A 22,125-nucleotide genomic window follows, 5' to 3' on the forward strand; every position below is an offset into this window, starting at 1 on the left:
TGACTGGTTCTTCTTCACTGTCATACACTACATTCGGTTTGCTAGTTTCCGGTTCTCGCTCAGCTTTTCTATTGGCTTCAATCACTTGTTGCATCTTAAGAGCTTCTTGAGCATGAGTATGTGTATCCTTGATCACTTCTTGACCCTTTCCTTCTAGTAACAGGAGTTCAAAAAGTTCTGAATTAGATACATCAGGAAAATGTTGAGCAAATATTTTCCCCCTCATTTCCTATTCCTTTTCTATGGAAATGCGCCATTTATTGTCTAAATAATTATATAAAGAATCTGGTGTCTTAGATCTAATTTTTGAAGGTGACCGATCATTAACATACAAATACTTAATGATTTCCTATTCAACTGCTTCCTTTTCATCATTATTGAAATCATCAAAACAATCAATTAAATCATTTAGCACTTTTCTCCTAATGTTATTTATAGTTCTTTGACAATGTGTCGAAGGTTTGTAAGAAGAAATGTCAATATTTACCGGTGCAGATGATGCTGGTTCATTCTTTGTCTTTTTCTTTGTTTGCCTAGTCTTCTTCTTAGGCAGTTCTTCTAGCACAATTTCTTCTAAGTTAGGTGTATTGCTTTTTGTCTTCCGCTTTCTCTTGAAGACTTTTGCAGGTGCCACTTTCGGTTTCTTCTTAACTGGTGATTGCTTGGTCACTTTAGGACTAGCTGTAGTAACCAATGTTGATGCTGAAGGCACTGCCTTTCCTTTCTTTTCAGAGGGTTCTACAACCAGTGCAACCCTTTCCAAATAGGTGTCGGTTCTCTTTACCTTAGGATCAAGGGGTGAGGCGATTAGGGTAGAAGCATACCCATCCAACATATCATACATCACCTCATAGCCCATAGGCTCCACTTCTTTTAGTCTGGGCTCAACGGCCTCCATTATGCATTCATCCACATTGATGATAAAGAAGATGTCCTCTTCATATTTCTTGACAATGTCACTGGATATCCTCATCCTTAGGCTCATCTTGCTTCTGAACTCATCAAAGTACTTGTTCAAAACTTTAGGGTAATCGATTCCAACTACTTGCAGGCTCTCCTTTATTTGTTTTGTTACTGGTTGGTCAGTAGACCACTGAATATCACCTACTCCTGGGAAGTAGCCTTGAAATTAAAAGAACAACCCAACCAGTAGTTGTCCAAACTTGAATCTCAGTGCATTGTCCTATTTGATTGACTTAAGATTCAACATAATTTGTCTTTGCATACAAGTGAATAGATCAAACGATGCATCCTCCTTGATCATCCTGTAAGCAGCATTTACCACTGCAACAAAGATAGAATTAATTCTGCTAGCAGATAACATCTGGTAACCTATCACCATGTAGGCATACTTGACCACATAGTCCTTGATTGATTTGACGGTCATGCCATGTGAGTTTCTCATTGAACCGACAAGCTTGGACATTTCAGTCTTGCTGACCTTCCTCAGGCTTGGCACTTCCCCTGTATTGTAGAAACCGGTGATGGCATGAATCACTTCTGGTGTGATATCATGTGTTCTCTCAAGATACATCTTGTCACCATGAACTCTGCTTAGAATGATTCAAATGTGGTCATCTATGAAATCCTTTAGGAAGTAAACCGCATTGTGAAGTTTCTTCTTCTCCAAGATGCTATACTCCAATTTGATCTTTTTATCATTCCCACAGAATAGACCTAGCTAAGAATGGATCACAAGAGACCCTAGGTCTTTGATTTTGAAGTCTATGTAATCAAAAATCCCTTCTTCTACTATAACACTAGCCGATACTTGAGACAAGGCATTATATTTTGAATTTCGTTGTATGAAGTCCATAGAATCAATAGTTGCACTAGAACTATCATGAGATGCGGAAGCCATGATAAAACAAAAAAACTCGAGAAATACCTTTCAGAAATTGAGAATTTAGGGCTTGCAAATTCCACTTCGCCTCACACTTTGTCGGTTGTTGAATCACCACTTTGAGTTCTTCTCTTGACCATTTGATATTTGCTTCTGAATTTCTTCAAGATTTCATAATTTCTTTGAATCACAACACAAATCACTTTTTCTTTGCTCGAAAAATGATAGTGAGAAATGATTTGAAAATTCCTTTAAACATATTCCTCACCTACCATAATAAATGCTCCACCATTAGGGTGTAAACCTTAATTTTCCTGTTACCATTTTTGGTCTTCTGCCAAATGACAGGTGTCACATACCAGTTAAGGTCTTTTACCAGTATAAACCGGGGGTTTGAAACATTTCACCGTTTTCTCCCCCTAAGCTTTTCTAATGCTTAGTTTGTCAGTTCCATGATTTCCACACTAGGTGTAGAAACCGTTTCATCTTGCAACACCGCTGGTTTCTTTTTCTAGGTTTTGTTCATATTTACTTGAACAATTTCAATATCAATCTTTCCTTCTGGAGTGATCAGTATATCATCTGATATACTCTTTCTACTTATGAAAAATCTTGCTGAATGACTCAGTTTGTTGCAATGATAGAAAACCATCGAGGTGCTCTCCAAGGTCCATTATTCATGTATCCATTCTTCCTTCTGCATGTTGCAGCTATGTGACCATGACCATGGCAAATCCAACAGTTTTTTCTCCATCTAGTTGCCACTTGATAGCCACCGCTACCTAACTGATGATTATAGGTATTAAACTGGTTGTGATTCTAGTTCACAAAAGGTTCCAGACCAACTCTTTGAGTCCTCTGAGGATATCTTACAGTGTTGTTCATAATAGACCTGCATTCAGATGCTCTATGCCCAAACTTGTTGCATGCATAACAATTACCATTGAACTTGTTGGATCTAGGTACATTGTTTATAAAGTAAGGAAAATTATTATAGGCTTTTCTCCTACATACATTGGCAGTATGTCCTTCTTTAAGACAGTTAAAGTTTGAATTTTTGCTTACCTTTACCTTTAAATGTCGGTTGCTTCTTTGATGCTTCAACATTTGCACCCGAGGTCTCACCTTCCTCATGACCAGAGAAACCAAGTGCATTGGTATTATTTACCAGTTTAGTTGATTCAAGCTTTTTCTCTAGCTTAACAGTACTCTTGTTGAACTTAGCAAGTATTTCCTTTGACTCAAAGAGTTCTTTGGAAATAGCAGCATTTGTCTCCATCAAGTTTGCATTCTCAGAGATGGTCATGTTCAGTTCTCCTTGCATGTCTTCCTTTTCCACTTTTCTCGCATGGAGTTGAGCAGTTAGGGCACAAATGTCTTGCTTCAGCTTGGAGATTTCATGATCTTTGTCTTTTACCAGATCTTCATCTTTCCTCCGATTCTCAAGCTCTTGGCACATTCGAATAGTCAGTCCTTCCAACTCCTTTCTTAGGTTGGAATTGGATTCATTTAGCTTTTCTACTTCTTGGATTAGGTCTTCCATGTCTGCTTCATCAGAAGAACTATTTTCAGATAGCTCCATCAATTTTTCAACATGTTCTCTCCTTTTTGCTTGAGAGGCCTTATATTTGACCATAAGATCATCATAGGCTTGCTCAGATTGAGTGAGCCGATGAGTAAGTTCCCTCATAGTGTATTCCCCCATATCTCTTTCCAAGTGGTTAGACTTATAGAAAGGTTGGCTTTGATAACAATTGATGAATGCTAAGGGGGGGGGTGAATTAGTATGCCAAAAATCACTATACTTAAACACTTTACTAGACTACCAGTGAACCGGTAAAGTAGTTTTGCAAACAAACCGGTTATCACACATGCAAACCAAATAGTAAATAATGCATTCACCCACGTAAGCACAAACACCATAACAAAATATATTTTGATGTGGAAACCCAAATGGGAAAAACCACAGTGAGATGAAACTCACAAGTAACTATCTGAAAAATAGGAACTAGACCGATTAAGGTCAGACTGGTTAAGGTCATACAATGTTCTTTACCATAACAGATCCTGTTAGGAATCTCAATCTCTGTTAGGAGATAAGTCTGGTTAAAGACTACCTTGCTAGAGGATTTTAGATCCACAAATGTGAACCACCTTGTTAGAGGATTTACAAAAGGCTTTTGGGCCTACCCGGTTAAGGGCTTCAGACTTGTCGAGGATGTTAGTAATCAACAAGTGAGTGATCTAGTAAATAGCATAGATTGCTTGGTTAGATCCTTGATATCTCGTCCCTAATGCATTCCAGTATTACTTCAGTCTTCAACGCATTCACTCTCTGCCTCTTCTTGCAGACCTAAACTTTTCTTCTATCTTTTTCACTAACAAAAACTCTTCTACCACCTTAAACCCTAGAAACTTCTTAAGACCCTAAACATGATGTCCTTATCAAGGAATCTGATTTCATGTCAGTCCAATAGGATTACATTACAATTTCCTAGGTTTAATGCATCTAGACATATTCTGTAACATGACACAAAAAGCACTGTTAAAGTGTCGACACCATCAAACAATCAGTGGATGGCAACTCATCACAAAATGTCAGTTGGTAACTCATCACAGAGTATTACCAGTTCATACAAAATACCAGTTAAAGCAAAATACCAGTTGCCGGTTTGACAATAATGAAGACTGGGTATTATGGGTTGTGCCGCTTCATTCCTTCATACCACTTGAGATCCTCAAACCACTTGGGGTCTTCATACCACTTTAGATTGGTAAACACTTTCTGCAAAACACCGATAGTCTAAAGACTATAATACATCATACCAGTTGGAACAAGTATCGATTAAGCTTTAACTCATACATACAAAAAGTGATCGCAAATCAAGTGTGTGTCCATCAATGACAATCACAACATTAGTCATAAAAAATGCCAACATTCTTATCCTCTTTAGGGTTTGATGTGTGGATGTCAGTAGTTGATGGTATCCCTAGAAAGGTCAGTCTTCCTACTAGATGTGTAGGAGAAAGAGGAAACCAATTGAATGAAGAAGCCATGAAGGCTATTTTTCAATGCGCTCACCAGTGATGTCTCTTCACCGATGGATAGGTGTAAAACAACAAAGAGCTTATGGGAAAGATTGAAGAAGCTCTATGGAAATGAACTCTCAATAGTAGATCTTGTATTTGAAAGAAATATGAGAAATACATCTCATATTTATCTAGATGAGGAAGATAGATCTTCGTGCAACCGCGACAGTAAAGAAGAAGGAGCTCAACTCTTTATGGCTCAAGAATCTGAAAGTGGTTGTGCAACCATTGCTCCTCAACAAGATGAGTTGAGTAGTGATGATGATGAAGAGGAAGACATGGCAGGTAGCTCTTGCTATCAAGATTCCTTTGATGATGAAGAAGCAGGTGGAGTTGACCTTGAAGGAGAGCTTGTAAATACACTTGAAGAACTCAATAGAGTTAAAAAAGAATACAAGATATTCAAAAATGCTTCTATTTTGGAACATAACTGGTCAGCCAAATGCCTTGAAAAATCAGAGAAATGCATCTCAGAGTTGATGAATCAGGCAAAAGACACCAAGGTATGTCAATGTGAAGATCTAGCCTCTCAGCTAGAAATAAAACACAAAAAACTTCAGTAGCTACTTGAAGAAAACAAAGGTCAGACCTCTCCAATTAGGAGTGATCCTCTAAAAGAGATTGACCTGACCACAATTAGTGTGGACTTCTAGACAAAAGTAAAGATCAATGCTACAAGGAGGAACCTTCATACAGATCCCAGAGGTAAGGGGAAGATGGGAGAAGAAAAACTCATTGGAAGAAGGAAGATGAGGAAGCAGCAAAGGAGACCCTCCACTAGCAGAGGGCAAAGAAATGCTACCACTCATTGGGGGAAGCATGTGTGGGAGAAGAAGAAGAGATCAGATGAGAGAGGTTCTCATAATGGACAACCAAGGGTCCATTCCCAAAAAGGAAAAGATCGGGATGCAAAACCGGCAAGATCCTCTCATGCATGGTAGAACAAATATGTAAGTCATATGTCATCCTTTACCAGTTATTGTTTTACATGTAATGTTTATGTCCATAAGGAAAGGGATTGTAGAATGAGATCTAGAAAGGATAATGTAGGATTTCATAGAAATCATTCTTACAGGAAGCATGTATCGAGAAGTAGATACATGCATGACCTTTCTCCCAGTTATGCAAAGATTGGTTATCATAACTACAATGGATCTGGCCATAGAAAGTTTGAATGTAGGAAGAGGAACCTACAGTTATATGGAGGCCAACAAAATGGCCATGCTCTACAAAAATGTGAAAACAAAGCATATGGAAGGCAATGACCTGCTTGGAACAAGATGAGTGGTGTTCTTACTCCAGCAAGGCATCCAAGGAGACTAGGTAATGGCTGCAATGAAATGACAAGAAGAATAAGAGTGAACTAGTACATCAGAAGGTTCCCTTGTCATGAGGTTAGTATGAATGTTGTGTGCTACTATGGCACTACTTCCGATTGCAATGAAGAATCAGGAAATGGAAGGACCCATCAACATAAGAAGGAAAGACCTGCTCCCAAGTCTGAAAATGGGAAGAAGAATGAGATGAAGCAGGTATGGAGGAAGAAGACCACGGATCGACACTGTGCATTCAAGGCATAGGTGATATCTCCTAAGGCCTAAAGGAGATGCATGATTTTAGGGGGAGTAATGCACTTTGAAATAATCAGTCACCCCCTCAAAAATGAAGGCAACATGGAAAACCATGTTATTTCCGGCATACTGAAAGAATATGACAAGAGTGTTTAGGTGTTTCCTTGACTACACATCTACAGATTAGTGATGGATCACTACTACATGAATCAATGAGTAAAGGTTAACAATTGGTATTAGGTGTTAATTGGTATGTGCAGGATGTTACTGGCTTGAATACAAAATAGGTTGTGGTGGATACAATGTAGTTGAAGGATCATCTGATGATCACATATACACAGCTTAACCTGTATATGGTGAAGATTGGATTCCCAGTACCATACCTAACTGGAGATAAGAACCTAAGATGAATGACTCAAGGGGAGTTCAAGTGCTCATGATGAAGAGTTGGCTTGCTTGAACTGGTAAGAATACTGACTGCCCAAACTAAAGGAGATGGAATTTGCAAAGGTGTTGCAGGTTGACCGGAAGGAGAGTAATATTCACTAACACATCAACAATTGGTATAAATGTTTCTTGACTTCGGAACCACATACTCAATTGGTGTCAAGTGATGGTCAAGTTCCCCATCTCAAGTGTTGTGACTTTAGAAGATGTAACAACCAGTGACTAGATAACAAGTGGTATCTAAGGAAGTGTTACATCCAATGAAGACAAAGGGGGAGAAAGTATTCTATTAGTGACCGGCACATACAAAGAGTAATAATAGCTTGACAGTGCCCTTTGTCATTCTATCAAAGCGGGCGAATAATTCTGTAGTATGTTAGATACTACATGTGTTGACATCAATGCCAAAGGGGGAGATTTTTGGCATTGTGTTGTAATTGATGTCAACCGATAAGGGATGACCACCAGTAGATGAGATGTATGTGCAACACTGATACGAAGGAGTATAGTATGTGATAACTTGGATATCACCCCATGTTTCTGAACATCGGTAAAGGTAAAGAAGATGATCACATAAGTCATTAGTACACAAGTTAGAACCTGACTTGTGTGATGAGATGGAGAAGTGTTCTGAACAATAGGACTCCCAATGGGAAAAGAAGCAGTCATCATCGAAGCATTTACTGACACTAAATGTGCTCTCATCAGATCACATGAAGAGCATTGCGAAATTTAGAAGACAAGGTGTTACCTCATCTAGAAAGTGGAGCTTATCTCCTATTATACATTGAGTGCATCATAGCTTGGAGAGATTAAAGTAAAGAGGCAAAGGAAAATGCTTGAAGGATTACATCGAATCCACTTGTGAATTGAAGGAAAGGTCTAAGTGCATGAGATCAGGGTTATGCACCAGACCAGAAGAGAAGGCATGATGCTAGTATAGAGGGAGTATGAAGTGTTTTTCATATTGAAAAACCAGTTGAGATATGGTCAAAGCTAATCAGGGAAAAAGCAAGGCTGAGTAGATGCAAATAGATGAATCTGACCTGACTGAAAGAAAATGGAGCCTTAAGAAAGATTGATGACATGGTGTCATCAAGAGTGGTAACTGATATGTAAGTCTACTGGTTATATAAGAAAGGTGTAGTTGTAGAAGACCTCCCCATTGTGGAAATGAGCATACTTAGGACTTACTAGTCTAGAGATTAGTTTGAGAGTTCCATCGACAATTCAAGATGAGAGCAGATATGACAAGGTAACCAGTAGAACGGTTGAGACCAGAAGGGTTAGCAAACCAAACGAAGTAAGAAACCATTAGGGTGGTTGGTCAATGATCCTACTTGGATTGACTTAAAGTACCTAGCTGGCAGATGGGTGACATGGAGTCAAAATGGAAAACCTGAGTTTGGATAAAGATAGAATGTACATTGACAGGGTTGTTGCAGGGTTAGTCAACTTTAATGAAAGACCACACAAATCATGGGACTTGCTGTAGAGTGATTGCAGGGGTTTGAGGCTCGAGGTCTATAAGACAACTACAAGCTAGCTAAGAGATATTGAGAAGATCGAGGTGATGAAGGAAACAACCTGACAGATCTTTAGTGATTGACCAAAGGATTACCTATGAGGGTAAAAATAAAATCACTAGAAAAGAAAGGCGTGATCAAGGAGATGAGACTATGGCAGAGATTACCATTCAAATGTTAGAAAGATTAGATCATGCAAGATCTGATTGGATTTGATTTTCCTCAAGGATGGTGAGGAAACCCTTACCGCCTGGATTTTGAATTGGATTTTGGTGGGAAATCTGGGCTATAAGTAAAGAGGCCAAAGAGATTATTTTTTGCTATTGAAGAGGTGAATATTGTGTTGTTGTGAAGTGGAAGGCTTTTGCAAGTAAGAACAATATCAGTTGAGTTCTTAATGAGCATTTAAGAAGAGAGTGAGAGGGAACCTAGTTGAAGATTTCAACCGGTTGGAGAGAAGAACTGGTAGTTCTTATACTGACAGAGTGTGATACTGGTGATGCGCAAAGAGTGAGTTGTAGATCCAGTAGAGAAGTAGCAGGTGCAGAGTAGGAAGAAGAGTGAGTCGATAAAGGAGAGAAGGTACTTCACCGATAGAGTAAGATATTTGATAACGTTGCAAGATTCAATTGTAACATGATAACAACTTATGTATTTGAAGTTTGCATTATGAACACTGAGTTGTAGCTCTGTGGAGTGCTTGATGCTCCTTTGGGTTGTAGCCCATAAATCTAATAGGGGTTATAGCTCCTTGGGTTGGTGCCCTAAAGTCAAGGGTTGGTCCTCCTTGGTTTTGTGCCCTAAACTTTGTAATTGTGTTTTACTATGAGGTTGGATTGGAGCAGTAGTCTCCAATAACATTGCTCACTGACGTTTTTCCCATATTGGGTTTTCCTCATATATACTAGTGTTATGTGATGTCTCCTTGTGTGTGTGTGTATTTGAGTTAGTCTCATTACTAACCGGTAAGCCTGTATTGTGCTTGATTCACAAACTGGTGTTTCTCACAAAGGAAAGCCAAAAGGAAAAGTTCTGAGAACCATTGATTCACCCCCTCCCCCTCTCAGTGGTGCATTGTGTCTAACAACCAAACCTCTACCTAATAATACTTTTGATTATCTTAGAAGTCAATTGGGGGTTGTCCCTCTTCATGAAGTTAGTTGAGCATGATGTTGATTGCATCAATCCTTGAATTACTTGTAGAATTTTACATGGATTGATGAAGAAGTGGATGTTTTCCATAGGGGGAGCATCAAGTTGCAGAATGTTGTTGATGCACAATGAGAGCATAATTACATGTTTTACTTTCACTTTGGCATTGCTGTCAAAGGGGGAGAAGAATTATGTGATTGAGGAAAAGAATTGTGTCTGATTAGGTGAACCAACGACAGGCTGAAGACAAACAGAGCAAGGTGAATACTTGGTAATGTAAACCAAGATTCCTATTCACCAATCACAATAGTAATTAGAGGCATTCATATTTGTATTGTCATCAATGCCAAAGGGGGAGATTGTTGGTATTTTGAGTTTGTTGGTATTTTGCATAGAGATTTCATTAATGATATGTTGTCATTGATGATAATTGAACCAATAATGGTATTCATGTTATTCCTCATATTGTTGTTTCCGATATTGGCTAGTAACTGATAAGAAGATGTTGTAAACCTGTATGTTAAGTTTGTGAGATAAACCAGTGAATCGGTGTAAAGGGTTAAACCTTTCTATGCATTGTAACCGGGTGAACTCACAATACTGGTTTCCACTTTTTGACCAACTTTGACACTTAGATGAACATTTTGAAAAAAAACTTCACTTTCTGACACATATAACTTTTAAACCATTAAGAATTTGAAGATGATGTAGACTAGTGATTTGTAACATCTTGTTTGCAGATTCTAAATATATCTTTTTAAATTTTTTTGAATAAAATTTTATTGATTTTTCCATCTCCCTCAAAAAGTAGTTTTTTTTAGCAAGTAACTTTTTTTAAGAGTGATGTGCATCTCGAAACACATAACTTTTTTTCTATAACCAATAAATTTGTTTTTTTTTTTAAATTTTGGTTTGTAACATCAATAACCAGGGCATGCAGTTGGTTTGATAGTGATATGTTGAATATTTTTCATTTTATTAAGTTTTGAAGCCTGACTAATTATAATTTATATATAGGTGTATGTTTGGACACATAACTTGTTATATATATATATATATATATATATATATATATATATATATATATATATATATATATATCAAAATTCAATTTTATCTTTTTTGTTAGAAAGAAGACATCAATACCTAGTGCATAGATATTTTTCAATTTTTTTTTTAATTAGTTTACTATTTTTTCCAATTTATTGAACAAAGAAGTTCATGTTCAGTGAAAAACGTACATTCATAAGAAATAAAATAAAAATATATTAATGAAATTAAATATATTAAAAATTATAATATTTGGAAAGCTTATAATAAGGACTAAAGACTTAAAAAACAAAACTTCTAAATGAATTCATTTGACTCCCCAAAAACTAATGTAAAAGTGGTTTTTTATTAGCATTTGATAGATGCAAAGGAGACTCCATTGCAAGTATGATTTAGGAGTAGAGAGGCTCTATCCAAGAAATTTTGATCTAAGAGCCTTTGATCTAACTCTCTTCAATTCATTACTTCAAATGGGACCTCTTAAAGCTTAAATCATTATATTTTCTAAAAAATGTATGATTTCAGCAAAAATCGGGATGCACCAAAAAGTGGGAACCAACATTATGAGTTCACCCAACCGGTAAACCCTAACTGATCAAGTTTGTTGGTTTATTATCTGATAAGTGGTAATGATGGAGACACGTGTGATCATTGAATGAGGATATGTTCAAATTTTTTTGCCATGTTTGTTCTTATCTAGGGAATGAGCAAAGTGGATTGTATTTAATACACAACATGTGATGAGTTACAAAGTCCACTGGAGAGGTGATCATGGAACGGTTGGAATTTCCTTTAAGAATGTGAAGAGATTGTCATGATTTCTAATGGTCAAGATTGTACCTACTTGTTTGTAATCTCGATGATGAGAATTAGGTTTTTGTTGTGTTACTGACCTAATTGATTTCTATTTAAGGTTGATGAAGTTGTTTGTAAGTGTTGTTGGCATGATTGGTAGAAAACCTTTTGAGTGTCCAGTTTCCCAACTAGTGAATGGATCTGCACTTTGAGTGAAGGCGGATTGAATCTTAGAAGGATCTGATCAAGAAAATATAGTGCTACTCAGATAGATCAAGAAAACCTGTTGTTTTCTAATAATTACAGCAGAAGTAAAATCCCTTAACCAGGTAAGCTCTAACAAGCTTGGTTACTCATTAAATCCTATAACAAGGTGGTCCATTAGCTTGGATTCTTAAATCCTCCACCGAGGTTACTCCTAACAGGGTAGTGTTCTTTTAATCAAGGCATATTTGTAAATCCCTTAATCGAGTGATTCCTAACCGGAATTAGTTCTTAACAGGACTATTGTAACGCATTAATAGGCTAGGCTCCTAATAGAGCAAACTTCAAAAGAGTTCAGATAGCTATCCTTGTGACTCCCATCTCACTGTGGTTTTTACCTATTTAGGTTTTCCACGTATAAATATTTGTCTCAAGTGGTGAATACTTTTGTGGTTGTGATATTATTTGTTGATTTGGTTAATTTCTGATAAGGCATGTTAAGTAGAAGAATTGAGAGATGAATATGTTGAGTTATGATTAAGCATTGTTAATATTCACAAGATTGAAATTGTTTACCAGTTAAAGTTGTCATAACAGTTAAACCAGTTGATATCAAGTATTCTTATGAATATTGATCTTGATTGAGTTTGAGTTTGGGAACTTTGTATGAGTTTTTCAATATACTGATTCATCCCCCCCCTCTTAGTATTCTACTGTATACTTATTCTTTCATCATACCATCATATCATCCTTCAACCTATATCACCAGTTCACTGGTGTAACTCTTCACCTTTTGTCACCGGTCACTGATCATCAATCAAACTGATCACATGTTTGGCAAGAGTGTTCGGATCATGCATAAGACTACTAAAAACCAATGTAAATAACCTCTTGTGATGACATCATCATTTCAATTACCAGTTTAAGAAATAGATCCCAACACCTATTAGATGCTTGACTGACCAGTCAACTACTCTGTTTATCCTTTAACCGACTAGTCTTCGACCAACACAATGCTTAAGTGTGTCAGTAATGCATATTAGGGAAGCACTGGATCCTCCATATTGATTGCAATCATGACTTGTCCATTGAGGTTTACCACACTTCCTTTCTTATGAGCTTGGCCTTATTTACGAGTAAGTGTTAGTCATCAATGACAATATTAACTGATGAACTGGTTGTGCCAATACCTGTTAGTTATGCCAACACCACCAACACGTTACATGCAAACCAGTCCATAACCTAGATAGAACTAGAACTAAATTAGATCCACACATGCCAAATCAATGACACCAATCAGTCAACACAAGAACACAATTACCATCAGCATCCTGAATTTCTTCTACAAGCTACACCAACACCACTTATGTATTATATCAAAGATCTTCAATAAAGCTCTATCGGTGAAACCCTTACCAAACCAATAAAGAAAGCTTACTAGAACATAAGATAGCATCCAATCATTAAGTCAATACCAACTAACTAAAACATACTTTAGAAGCATATGAACCATCCATGCAAACTTATTCCATCCTCCAGATCATACTAGTGACAATCAACTGATAGTCTTCCCAATCCAATCCATCTATCAGAAGCTGGTAAACAACCATAATAATAAGTGTTGACATCAATGAAAAAATATTAATGCAACAAATAATCAATCCCATCATATGGCCAACAATCTCCCCCTTTGGCATTGATGGAAACACTAGATGTGAAAAACATCCAAGTGCCAAGAGAATGCCAAACAAGTCTCCCACAATGAAAGACCACCAAAAATCTCCCATGAAATGATATAACAATGAAGGTCTAAACCAAATCTAAAACAAAAGGACCAAATACCGCCAAACTCCCCCTAAGGATTGCAATCAATAAATATAAATTATTTTTCACATATAATCCTCCCCCTTTGACAGCAATGCCAAAGAGTCAAACAGAAAATGAAAACTCTAAATATCAAGGCTAACTACTCCCCTTGAGTAGTAGCATAAATTAATCAATCCGGAGCAAAAGATAGCTCTAATAATGCATACTAGACTGATGCACATCTGCATTAATTAAGTCTCTACCAGAGGAGTAGAAACCCCTAATCTATCTCTCAAATACTCAAATGATTCCTGAGACAAAGGTTTAGTGAAAATGTCTACTATCTTCTCTTTAGTGTTCACATAAACCAACCTGACTTCTTTTCCTTCCACCTTTTACTTCAAAAAGTTATACTTGATTGATATGTGCTTAGTCTTGGAGTGAAATACTAGATTCTCTGATATGTCAATAGTTGCAAAGTTATCACAATTGATAACCCTTGGATCATTACAACTCACTTGTATATCCTTCCACATCTGCTTCATCCATAGAACTTGAGTACAATTGGATGCGGCTATAACATATTCAGCTTCAGCAGTAGATAAAGAAATGCATGACTACTTCTTGCTAATCCATGAAACCAACTTCTTCCCAAGGAAGAATTCTCCACCAGATGTTCTCTTCTTGTCATCAACATCACCTGCCCAATCTACATTTGTATATGCACATAAGTAATGTCATCATCTTTAGGGTATCATAAACCATATTCAGTTGTTCCTTGCCAATGCCATAATATCCTTTTTATTGCACTTTCATTATTTTCTCTTGGATTACTTTGAAATCTTGATACAATGCTGACTGCATTCATTATATTTGGTCTAGTTTGAGTTAAATATAGAAAACCACCAATCATAGATTTATATCTTGTAGAATTTATTAAAGGGGATACATCCTTAATTGACAATTTTTCACTTGTAACCATAGGAGTACTAACCGGTTTAGAATTTTCCATACCAAATTTCTTCAACAATTCCCTTAGATACTTAGTTTGACAGATAAAGGTTCCTTTGTCAGTTTGAGTAAACTAAAAACCTAGAAAAAATCTTATTTCTCCAGTCATAGACATTTCAAATTCACTTTGCATATTATCACAAAATTCCATGCACAATTTTTCTTCACCTCCAAAAATGATATCATCAACAAATACCTTAATAATCAGAATATCATCATTAGTGATCTTATAATATAGGTTACTATCAGCATTATCTTTTATAAAATCAAGCTTCAAAAGATACTTATCCAACCTTGCATACCAAGCTCTAGGAACCTATTTTAATCCATATAGTGCTTTCCTTAATCTACAAACCATATTTTTGTCATCTGTCACTAAGAATCCATCTGGTTGCTCAATAAACACTTCATCTTCAAGTTCTCCATTCAAAAATGTGCACTTATCATCCATCTAAAAGACCTTATAGTTATTATAGGCTTCATAAGCAATAAATAGTCTAATAGCTTTAATTCTAGCTATCGGTGAAAAAGTTTCACCATAATCAATTCCTTCCTTTTGAGAATATCCTTTGTAGACCAATCTAGCCTTTTTCTTACAACTTGTCCATACTCATTCAATTTGTTTCTAAAAACCCATTTAGTTCCAATAACATTCTTATTTTTAGGTTGGGGAACCAAAGTCCAAGAATTGTTCTTTTCTATCTGATCTAGTTCATCTTCCATATCTTTCATCCGACATTCATCTTTACAAGCTTCAATTACTGATGTTGGTTCAATCTAAGAAATAACACATACCTCTTGATTTTCCAATCTTCTCCTTTTCATAACTCCCATGTTTTTGTCTCCAATGATCTGATTTTTAGAATGATTTAGCCTTACATACCTTGTTGTTTTTTGTTTTTCAGGTTCTCTGTGCTGCTCCAGTTACAATTGATTTTTTTGATGACGTTGGGGTAACTGGTTCAGTACTTTGTTCTGGTATAGGCACTACTAATTCAATTATGATCATTTCCACTGTCATAAGATTTAGCTTGGTCTTTGTATTTCTCATCCACTTTTACATTATCACTCTCCACAATTCTCTGCAATCTTTTGTTATAACATCTATATGTTTTTCTTTTAGTTGAATAACCAAGAAATATTCCTTCATCACATCTAGGGTCAAACATTCCAATGGAATCATCTTTTGATATAACACTTACTTCCAAAGATTCTAAAATATTCAAGAGTAGGAGAATGACCAAACCATAATTCATAAGTTGTCTTACTGGTATCTCCCTTGATATGAACTCTATTGAATGTATAAATTATTGTACTTACTACTTCTCTCTAGTAGATATGAGGCAAATTAGCTTCCATAATCATGCTTCTAGCTACATCCAAAATGGTTATGTTCTTTCTTTCCACAATGCCATTCTGATAACTGTCTCCTAATGCCATTTTTCTCACAATAACTATTAAATTCACCGGATATGAATTCAACACCTTGATCTAATCTCAAAAACTTGATTATCATTCCTGTCTCTATCTGAACCATAGCTTTAAAGATTTTCAATTTCTCAAAGGCTTCATATTTCTCCCTTACAAAAGAAACCCACATCATTCTATAATAGTCATCAATGATTAACATGAAATATCTATCTCCTTGAAAGCTTCTTGTATTAGCAAAACCACATAGGTCAATATGAATCAAATCAGGAACATCATTAGATTTATCTTGTATTCTCTTAAAATAAGTTCTAATTTTCTTACCCATTTGACATTCTTTACATACAAGATTGTAAGGCTTCACAATCTTAGGTAAATCTCTAACTGCCTTAGTTGAATTGATCTTTACAATGCAATCAAAATTTACATGACACAACCTCTTATGCGAGAGACAACTTTCACCAAGATGTGCAATCAAACATGTTTTTTCACCGAAGTTCAAATGAAAGATGTTACCTTTTGTCTGTGTACCGGTCGCAATCTCCAATCTTGATTTGCTAATGATTTTGCACTTTCCATCCTTGATTTGTAATTGGAATCCTCTGTCTACCAACTATCCTACACTCATAATATTATGCTTCAAACCTTCAACATGATAGACATTATTAGTGTTATGCTTACCATCCAATGAAATGGTTCCTCTTCCTTTGATCATGCATGCCTTGTTATTACCAAATTTGAATTGACCACCATCAAATTCTTGTAGGGTTAGAAATTTTCCTTTATCACTTGTCATATGATGAGAAAATCCATTATCTATTACCCATTAATCTGTGTCTTCAACTTTTGTTTCAAGGGCCTTTTCCTCATTTTTGATAACTAGTTCCGAATCATCTTCCTTCATAGCATAAAATACCCAGTCTTTTCTATTGGTGGATCCACCAGCTGAATCTCCTACCAGTTTTTCTTCTGAGTCATCAGTTACTCCTTCCTCATCAGCATAGTAGAATGATTTTTTTTTGTTTTTCCTGTACTTATGCTTGATCTGATATTCAGGGTTAGGCTTAAAAGATATTCTTTCTCTTTCTTCCAATTTTGAATTCCTTTCAAGACATCTAGATGCAAAATGACCTATTTAATTACAAACCTCTAGGTATCCTTCTAGAAAATAGGGCTTCAAGTTTCTCAAGCTCTACATCTTCTTTCCTGATCTCTTCCAATTCCTTTGCATACAAAACTTTCCAATCTTGATTGTCGGTTGATGATGTAGATGCCTTAAATGCAGTATCAATCTTTGTAGCTCTAGGAGGACCAAATTATTCAAGATCAAAAGAAGATATCTTCCCTACAAGAGTATCTCTATTGACAGAAGAATTAGGCATGGTTCTTAGCTCATTAATTGCAGTTACCTTCATCTTATATGTCAGTGGAAAAACCATTAACACTTTTTAAATAATCTCTTCCTCACTCAGAGATCCACCACATCACTGAATTCCCAATACAATTTCAATTAACCCTTTCCATGAATGCATAAATTCTTTCATCTTCCTCCATCTTCAACCTTTCATATCTTACTTAGTAACATTCAAGTTTTGCAATTTTAACTATAGGATCACCTTCATTTAGAGTCTCCAACTTGTCCCATATAGATTTTGCCAATGATTTGTTTGATAGTCTCATGATTTGTTGATCTGATAAGGTGCTTAAGAGGGCTTCTCTAACTCTGCAATCATTCTCAATGTTCTTATCCAAGTCTACTAGTGCAAGAATGCAAGATACCAGATTATGAGGAGTGTAAACCTTTGGTTTTATTTCCTAGATTTCCTTTCCAATGCATCTTAAATGAGTCTCCATTCGAATATTCCATACTCCATAGTTTGTTCCATCAAGCCTAGGGTTGTCCTTTCGAAAAACATGAGTTGAACTATTAGTTTCCATAGGATCTTCCTTAAGAGATTAAGCTTCTGCAAAAAGAGGACCAAGCTCTGATACTAATTGTTAGGATAACCAGTGAACAACTGAGAGCGGGGGGGGGGTGAATCAGTTGTTAACAGATTATGTGAATTAAAGAACTTAAAACCTTATACCGATATAACTGATTAAGCAGTAAAGAATAAATGATAACTAGAGAATCAATATCGTGCAACAATAACACATAAAACCATAATTTTTACATGGGAAAACTCAATGAGGAAAAACCACGGTGGGAAATGCTACCCATAGTCAGATGATACTTCTGTAGCAAGTATATGATTACAATAGGGGCCTGCACATATAGGAAGGCACACTGCTGATCACAATGGACTCTCACTGACTACAAAGATGTCAACCACCTCAAGATATTTGGACTACAATCTAAAGAAAAGAATTGTCAGTCTAAAACCTCCTACATAAACCCAACTCGATCACCTATGATCGACCAAATCCTCTGTAAAAATGATTATTACATTATTCGGTCCTTGCTCATCTCATATATGATCTACAATGAGATATTACATATATTTATACCAACCCAGGACCTAACCAATTAGGTCGGCCACCCAAATGATAATGCAATAGATCCATTACATAATCCTGAAGAAAAATCATAAATCATATTGGCCTAAGGACAAACAAATATCATCCAATCAATAAAACATCCCGAAAATGCATCCGAGGATCCACCAACACGTTACATGCAAACCAGTCCATAACCTAGATAGCATCAGACCTAAATTAGATCCACACACTAGAACAATGACACCAATCAGTCAAGGCATGAACACAATCACCATTAGCATCTTGGATCCCTTCTAGAAGTTGCACCAACACCACTTATTCATTACATCAAATATCTTCAATAAAGCTCTGCCAGTGAAACCCTTACCAAACTAATAAAGAAAGCTTACTACAACATAAGATAGAATCTGATCATTAAGTCAATACTAACTAACTAAAACATACCTTAGAAGCATATGAACCACCCATACAAACTTATTCCATCATCATGATCATACCGATGGTAATCAACTAATAGTCTTCCCAATCAAATCCATCTACCAGAAGCCAGTAAACAACCATAACAACAAGTTTTGATATCAATGAAAAAACATCAATGCAACACACAATCAATTCCAGCATATGGCCAACATAAACAACTTTTCTCACCAGCATTCAAATGAAAAATGTTACCTTCAATCTTAGTTCCAGATGCAATCTCTATACTGGAGGCATTTAGGATCTTGCATTTTCCATTCTTGAATTATAGATCATAACCTTTATCAACCATTTGTCCAACACTCAAAATATTATGCTTCAAACCTTTAACATACAAGACATAATAAGTGTTACGCTTACTATCAAAAGAAATAGAACATCTACCATGGATCACACAGGCTTTGTCATCTCCAAATCTCATTATTTTACCATCATATCTTTCCATTCTCATAAATTTTCTTTTATCACAGATCATATGATGTGTGTCAGTCACCCATTCATCTCTCTCTTCAACTTTAGTAGCTAAGGCTTTCTCCTCAACAACACAACTAGTGGAATCAATAGGTACAGGTCCATCTACCTTAATGGCAAGAAATACAACTTCATCCCCTTTAGATTCATCATCTGTAACACCTTCATTAGCAACACTTTAGAAGTTCTTCTGATTTCTAAACTTCTAGTTAGACTTTTAAGGCTTGTCATAGTTCTCATGCTTCTCATATCTATCATTCCTAGCGTGCTTATCAAACTTATCATGACTATCATATCTAGCCATTCTCTCTGAGCATCTAGAAGAAAAATGTCCTATATTATTACAAGAGAAACATTTCAAGGGAAATTTTCCATCATACTTAGTAGCTCCTTTAGGAAATCTTTGGGCAATCAATGCTTCAAGCTCATCCATCTCTCTTTCTTTCTCTTCCATCTCTCTTCTCTCTCTTTCATATCTAGATATTATGCACTCATCAGGATAATACTTCTTCTTTTCATATATAGATGTTGATTCTCTAAATGTTGTCTTACACTTTCCATGTGATTCTCCAAACTCACTTAGCTCAAAAGTAGCAATATTTCCAACCAACATATCTCTTGTCATTGTAGTCACACTCTGGATCTCGTCAATAGTAGCCACCTTATGTTTATACGGAGGAGGCAAAGATCTCAGCACCTTAGCAACAATTTAATCTTCTTTGAGGGTTCCACCAGTATATTTGATACCTAGGACAAGATCATTCTGTTGGCATTTGCATGAAGATTGCATTAATGAATTGTTATGTTTTCATTGATGTCAATTAATCAGTAATGATGTTGTTATAATATTGTTTTGTAACTGGTACGAAGAGCTAGTGAAGGAAACTATAACTAGTAGGAGAGTTTGTGGAGTGAACAGGTATTGCTAAGTAATGGAGAGTTAACTGGTAAACCCTACCTATTGATTTGATAAACCCTAACCGATGAAGTTTGTTATATTGGTTTATGATCTGATGATGAGCGATAATGGTTATGACATGTATTCATGTTGTATGAGAAGAGTTTCAAATTGTTTTTGGCACATTGAGATAACAGGTTTTATCCTGGGAATGAGCAAGTATATTGCCTATAATACAAAATGCGTGATGAGTTACTGAGTTTGATGAAATGGTGATCAAGGAGTGGTCGAGGCTATCTTGAATGATGTATAGAGTTTGTTATGTAATCCAATGGTCATACTTGAACCGATTTGTTTGTAATTTCTATGAGAGAATTAGATTTTTATTGTGTTAATGACCTATTGATTTATTTATAAGGTCAATGAGCTGTTTTGTTTTAGAGTTGGCAAATTTCTAGTTGAGTGTGTGGTTGCCGAAACAGATGATGTATCTATAGTTTGTGTAAAGGAAAATAGGAGCATAAAAAGGATTTGGACAAGCAAGTATAGTGCTATCCAAACAGATCAGCAAACTCCTGTTGTTTTCTAACAATTACAACAGTAAAATCCCCTAACTAGGTAAGCTCTAACAAGCTTAGTGTTAAGTCATGTTGTTAGATCATTTAACTGTCATTCCCCCCCATGATGAAATTTTGACAATTGTTAAGTCCTTTGAGGAAAGCAAAGCCCCAGGTCTGGACGGCTTTCCCATGTTCTTCTTCCAAACGTATTGGCATATTATTGGAGATGATGTTACCGGAGCTGTGAAAGAGTTTTTTGGTGCTAGAAAACTTTTGAAAGAAGTTAATGGTACTTTTATAGCTCTTATACCCAAAAAGATGGGGGTAGATTCAATGGATCTTTTTAGACCTATAAGCTTATGCAACTCTCTCTAGAAGATTATCTCTAAGGTCCTTACCTCCAAAATTCTCAAATTGCTTCCTTCCATTATATCGCCTCAGCAAAGTGGTTTTGTCCCGGGAAGGCAAATTTTGGACTCTATCATCTCTGTTCATGAAAACATCCATTCTCTTGCCTTTTCTAAAAAAGAAGGTTTTTTCTTTGAAACTTGACCTTTCTAAAGCCTATGATAGAGTGGATTGGGATTTTATGATGGATGTTCTTTTTGCTTTTGGTTTCAATCTTAGGAGTGTTGGCCTTATCAGGAAACTTGTTTCTTCAGCTACTTTCTTTGTGTTAATGAATGGTTCCCCCTCTCCTTTCTTTAAAGCCTCAAGAGGTCTCAAGCAGGGGGACCCCCTATCTCTAGTGATATTTATCATCATGGGGGAATGTTTGGGGAGATGTATTGGAAAACTAGTTGAGAAAAGGGAGTTTTGTGGTTTGAATCCTTCTTCAGCAGATCAAATATGCTCTCATCAGCAGTTTGTTGATGTTATGTAATAATGGGAAAAACCACTGTGAAGGATGCTAGAAGACTGAAAAAGGCTTTGGATAACTATGGAGAGACTACTGGTCAGCTTATAAACTAGTCTAAAAGCTTTGTTTATTCTATCAATACCCCAGAGAGAAGGAGGATTAAAATTAGTAACATTCTAGGTGGTCAAATTTGTAGCTTGCCTACCTCCTATTTGGGGCTCCCTTTAGGTCAAGATCCTTCAGATACCTTTTGGGGAGCCTTGGTGGATAAATTTCATAAAAAGCTATCTGGATGGAAGGGAGCTCTACTTACTCAAGTAGGTAAGGTTCAAATGCTAAAAACCACTCTTCAAAGTATCCCTCTCTATGCCATCAGTCTGTTTAGGATTCCTACTAAGTATACTAAGGCCATTGAAAAAATACAGAGATCCTTTTTAT

Source organism: Cryptomeria japonica, chromosome 4 (genome assembly GCF_030272615.1).
Source record: "Cryptomeria japonica chromosome 4, Sugi_1.0, whole genome shotgun sequence".
In the NCBI taxonomy this organism is placed as follows: Eukaryota; Viridiplantae; Streptophyta; class Pinopsida; order Cupressales; family Cupressaceae; genus Cryptomeria; species Cryptomeria japonica.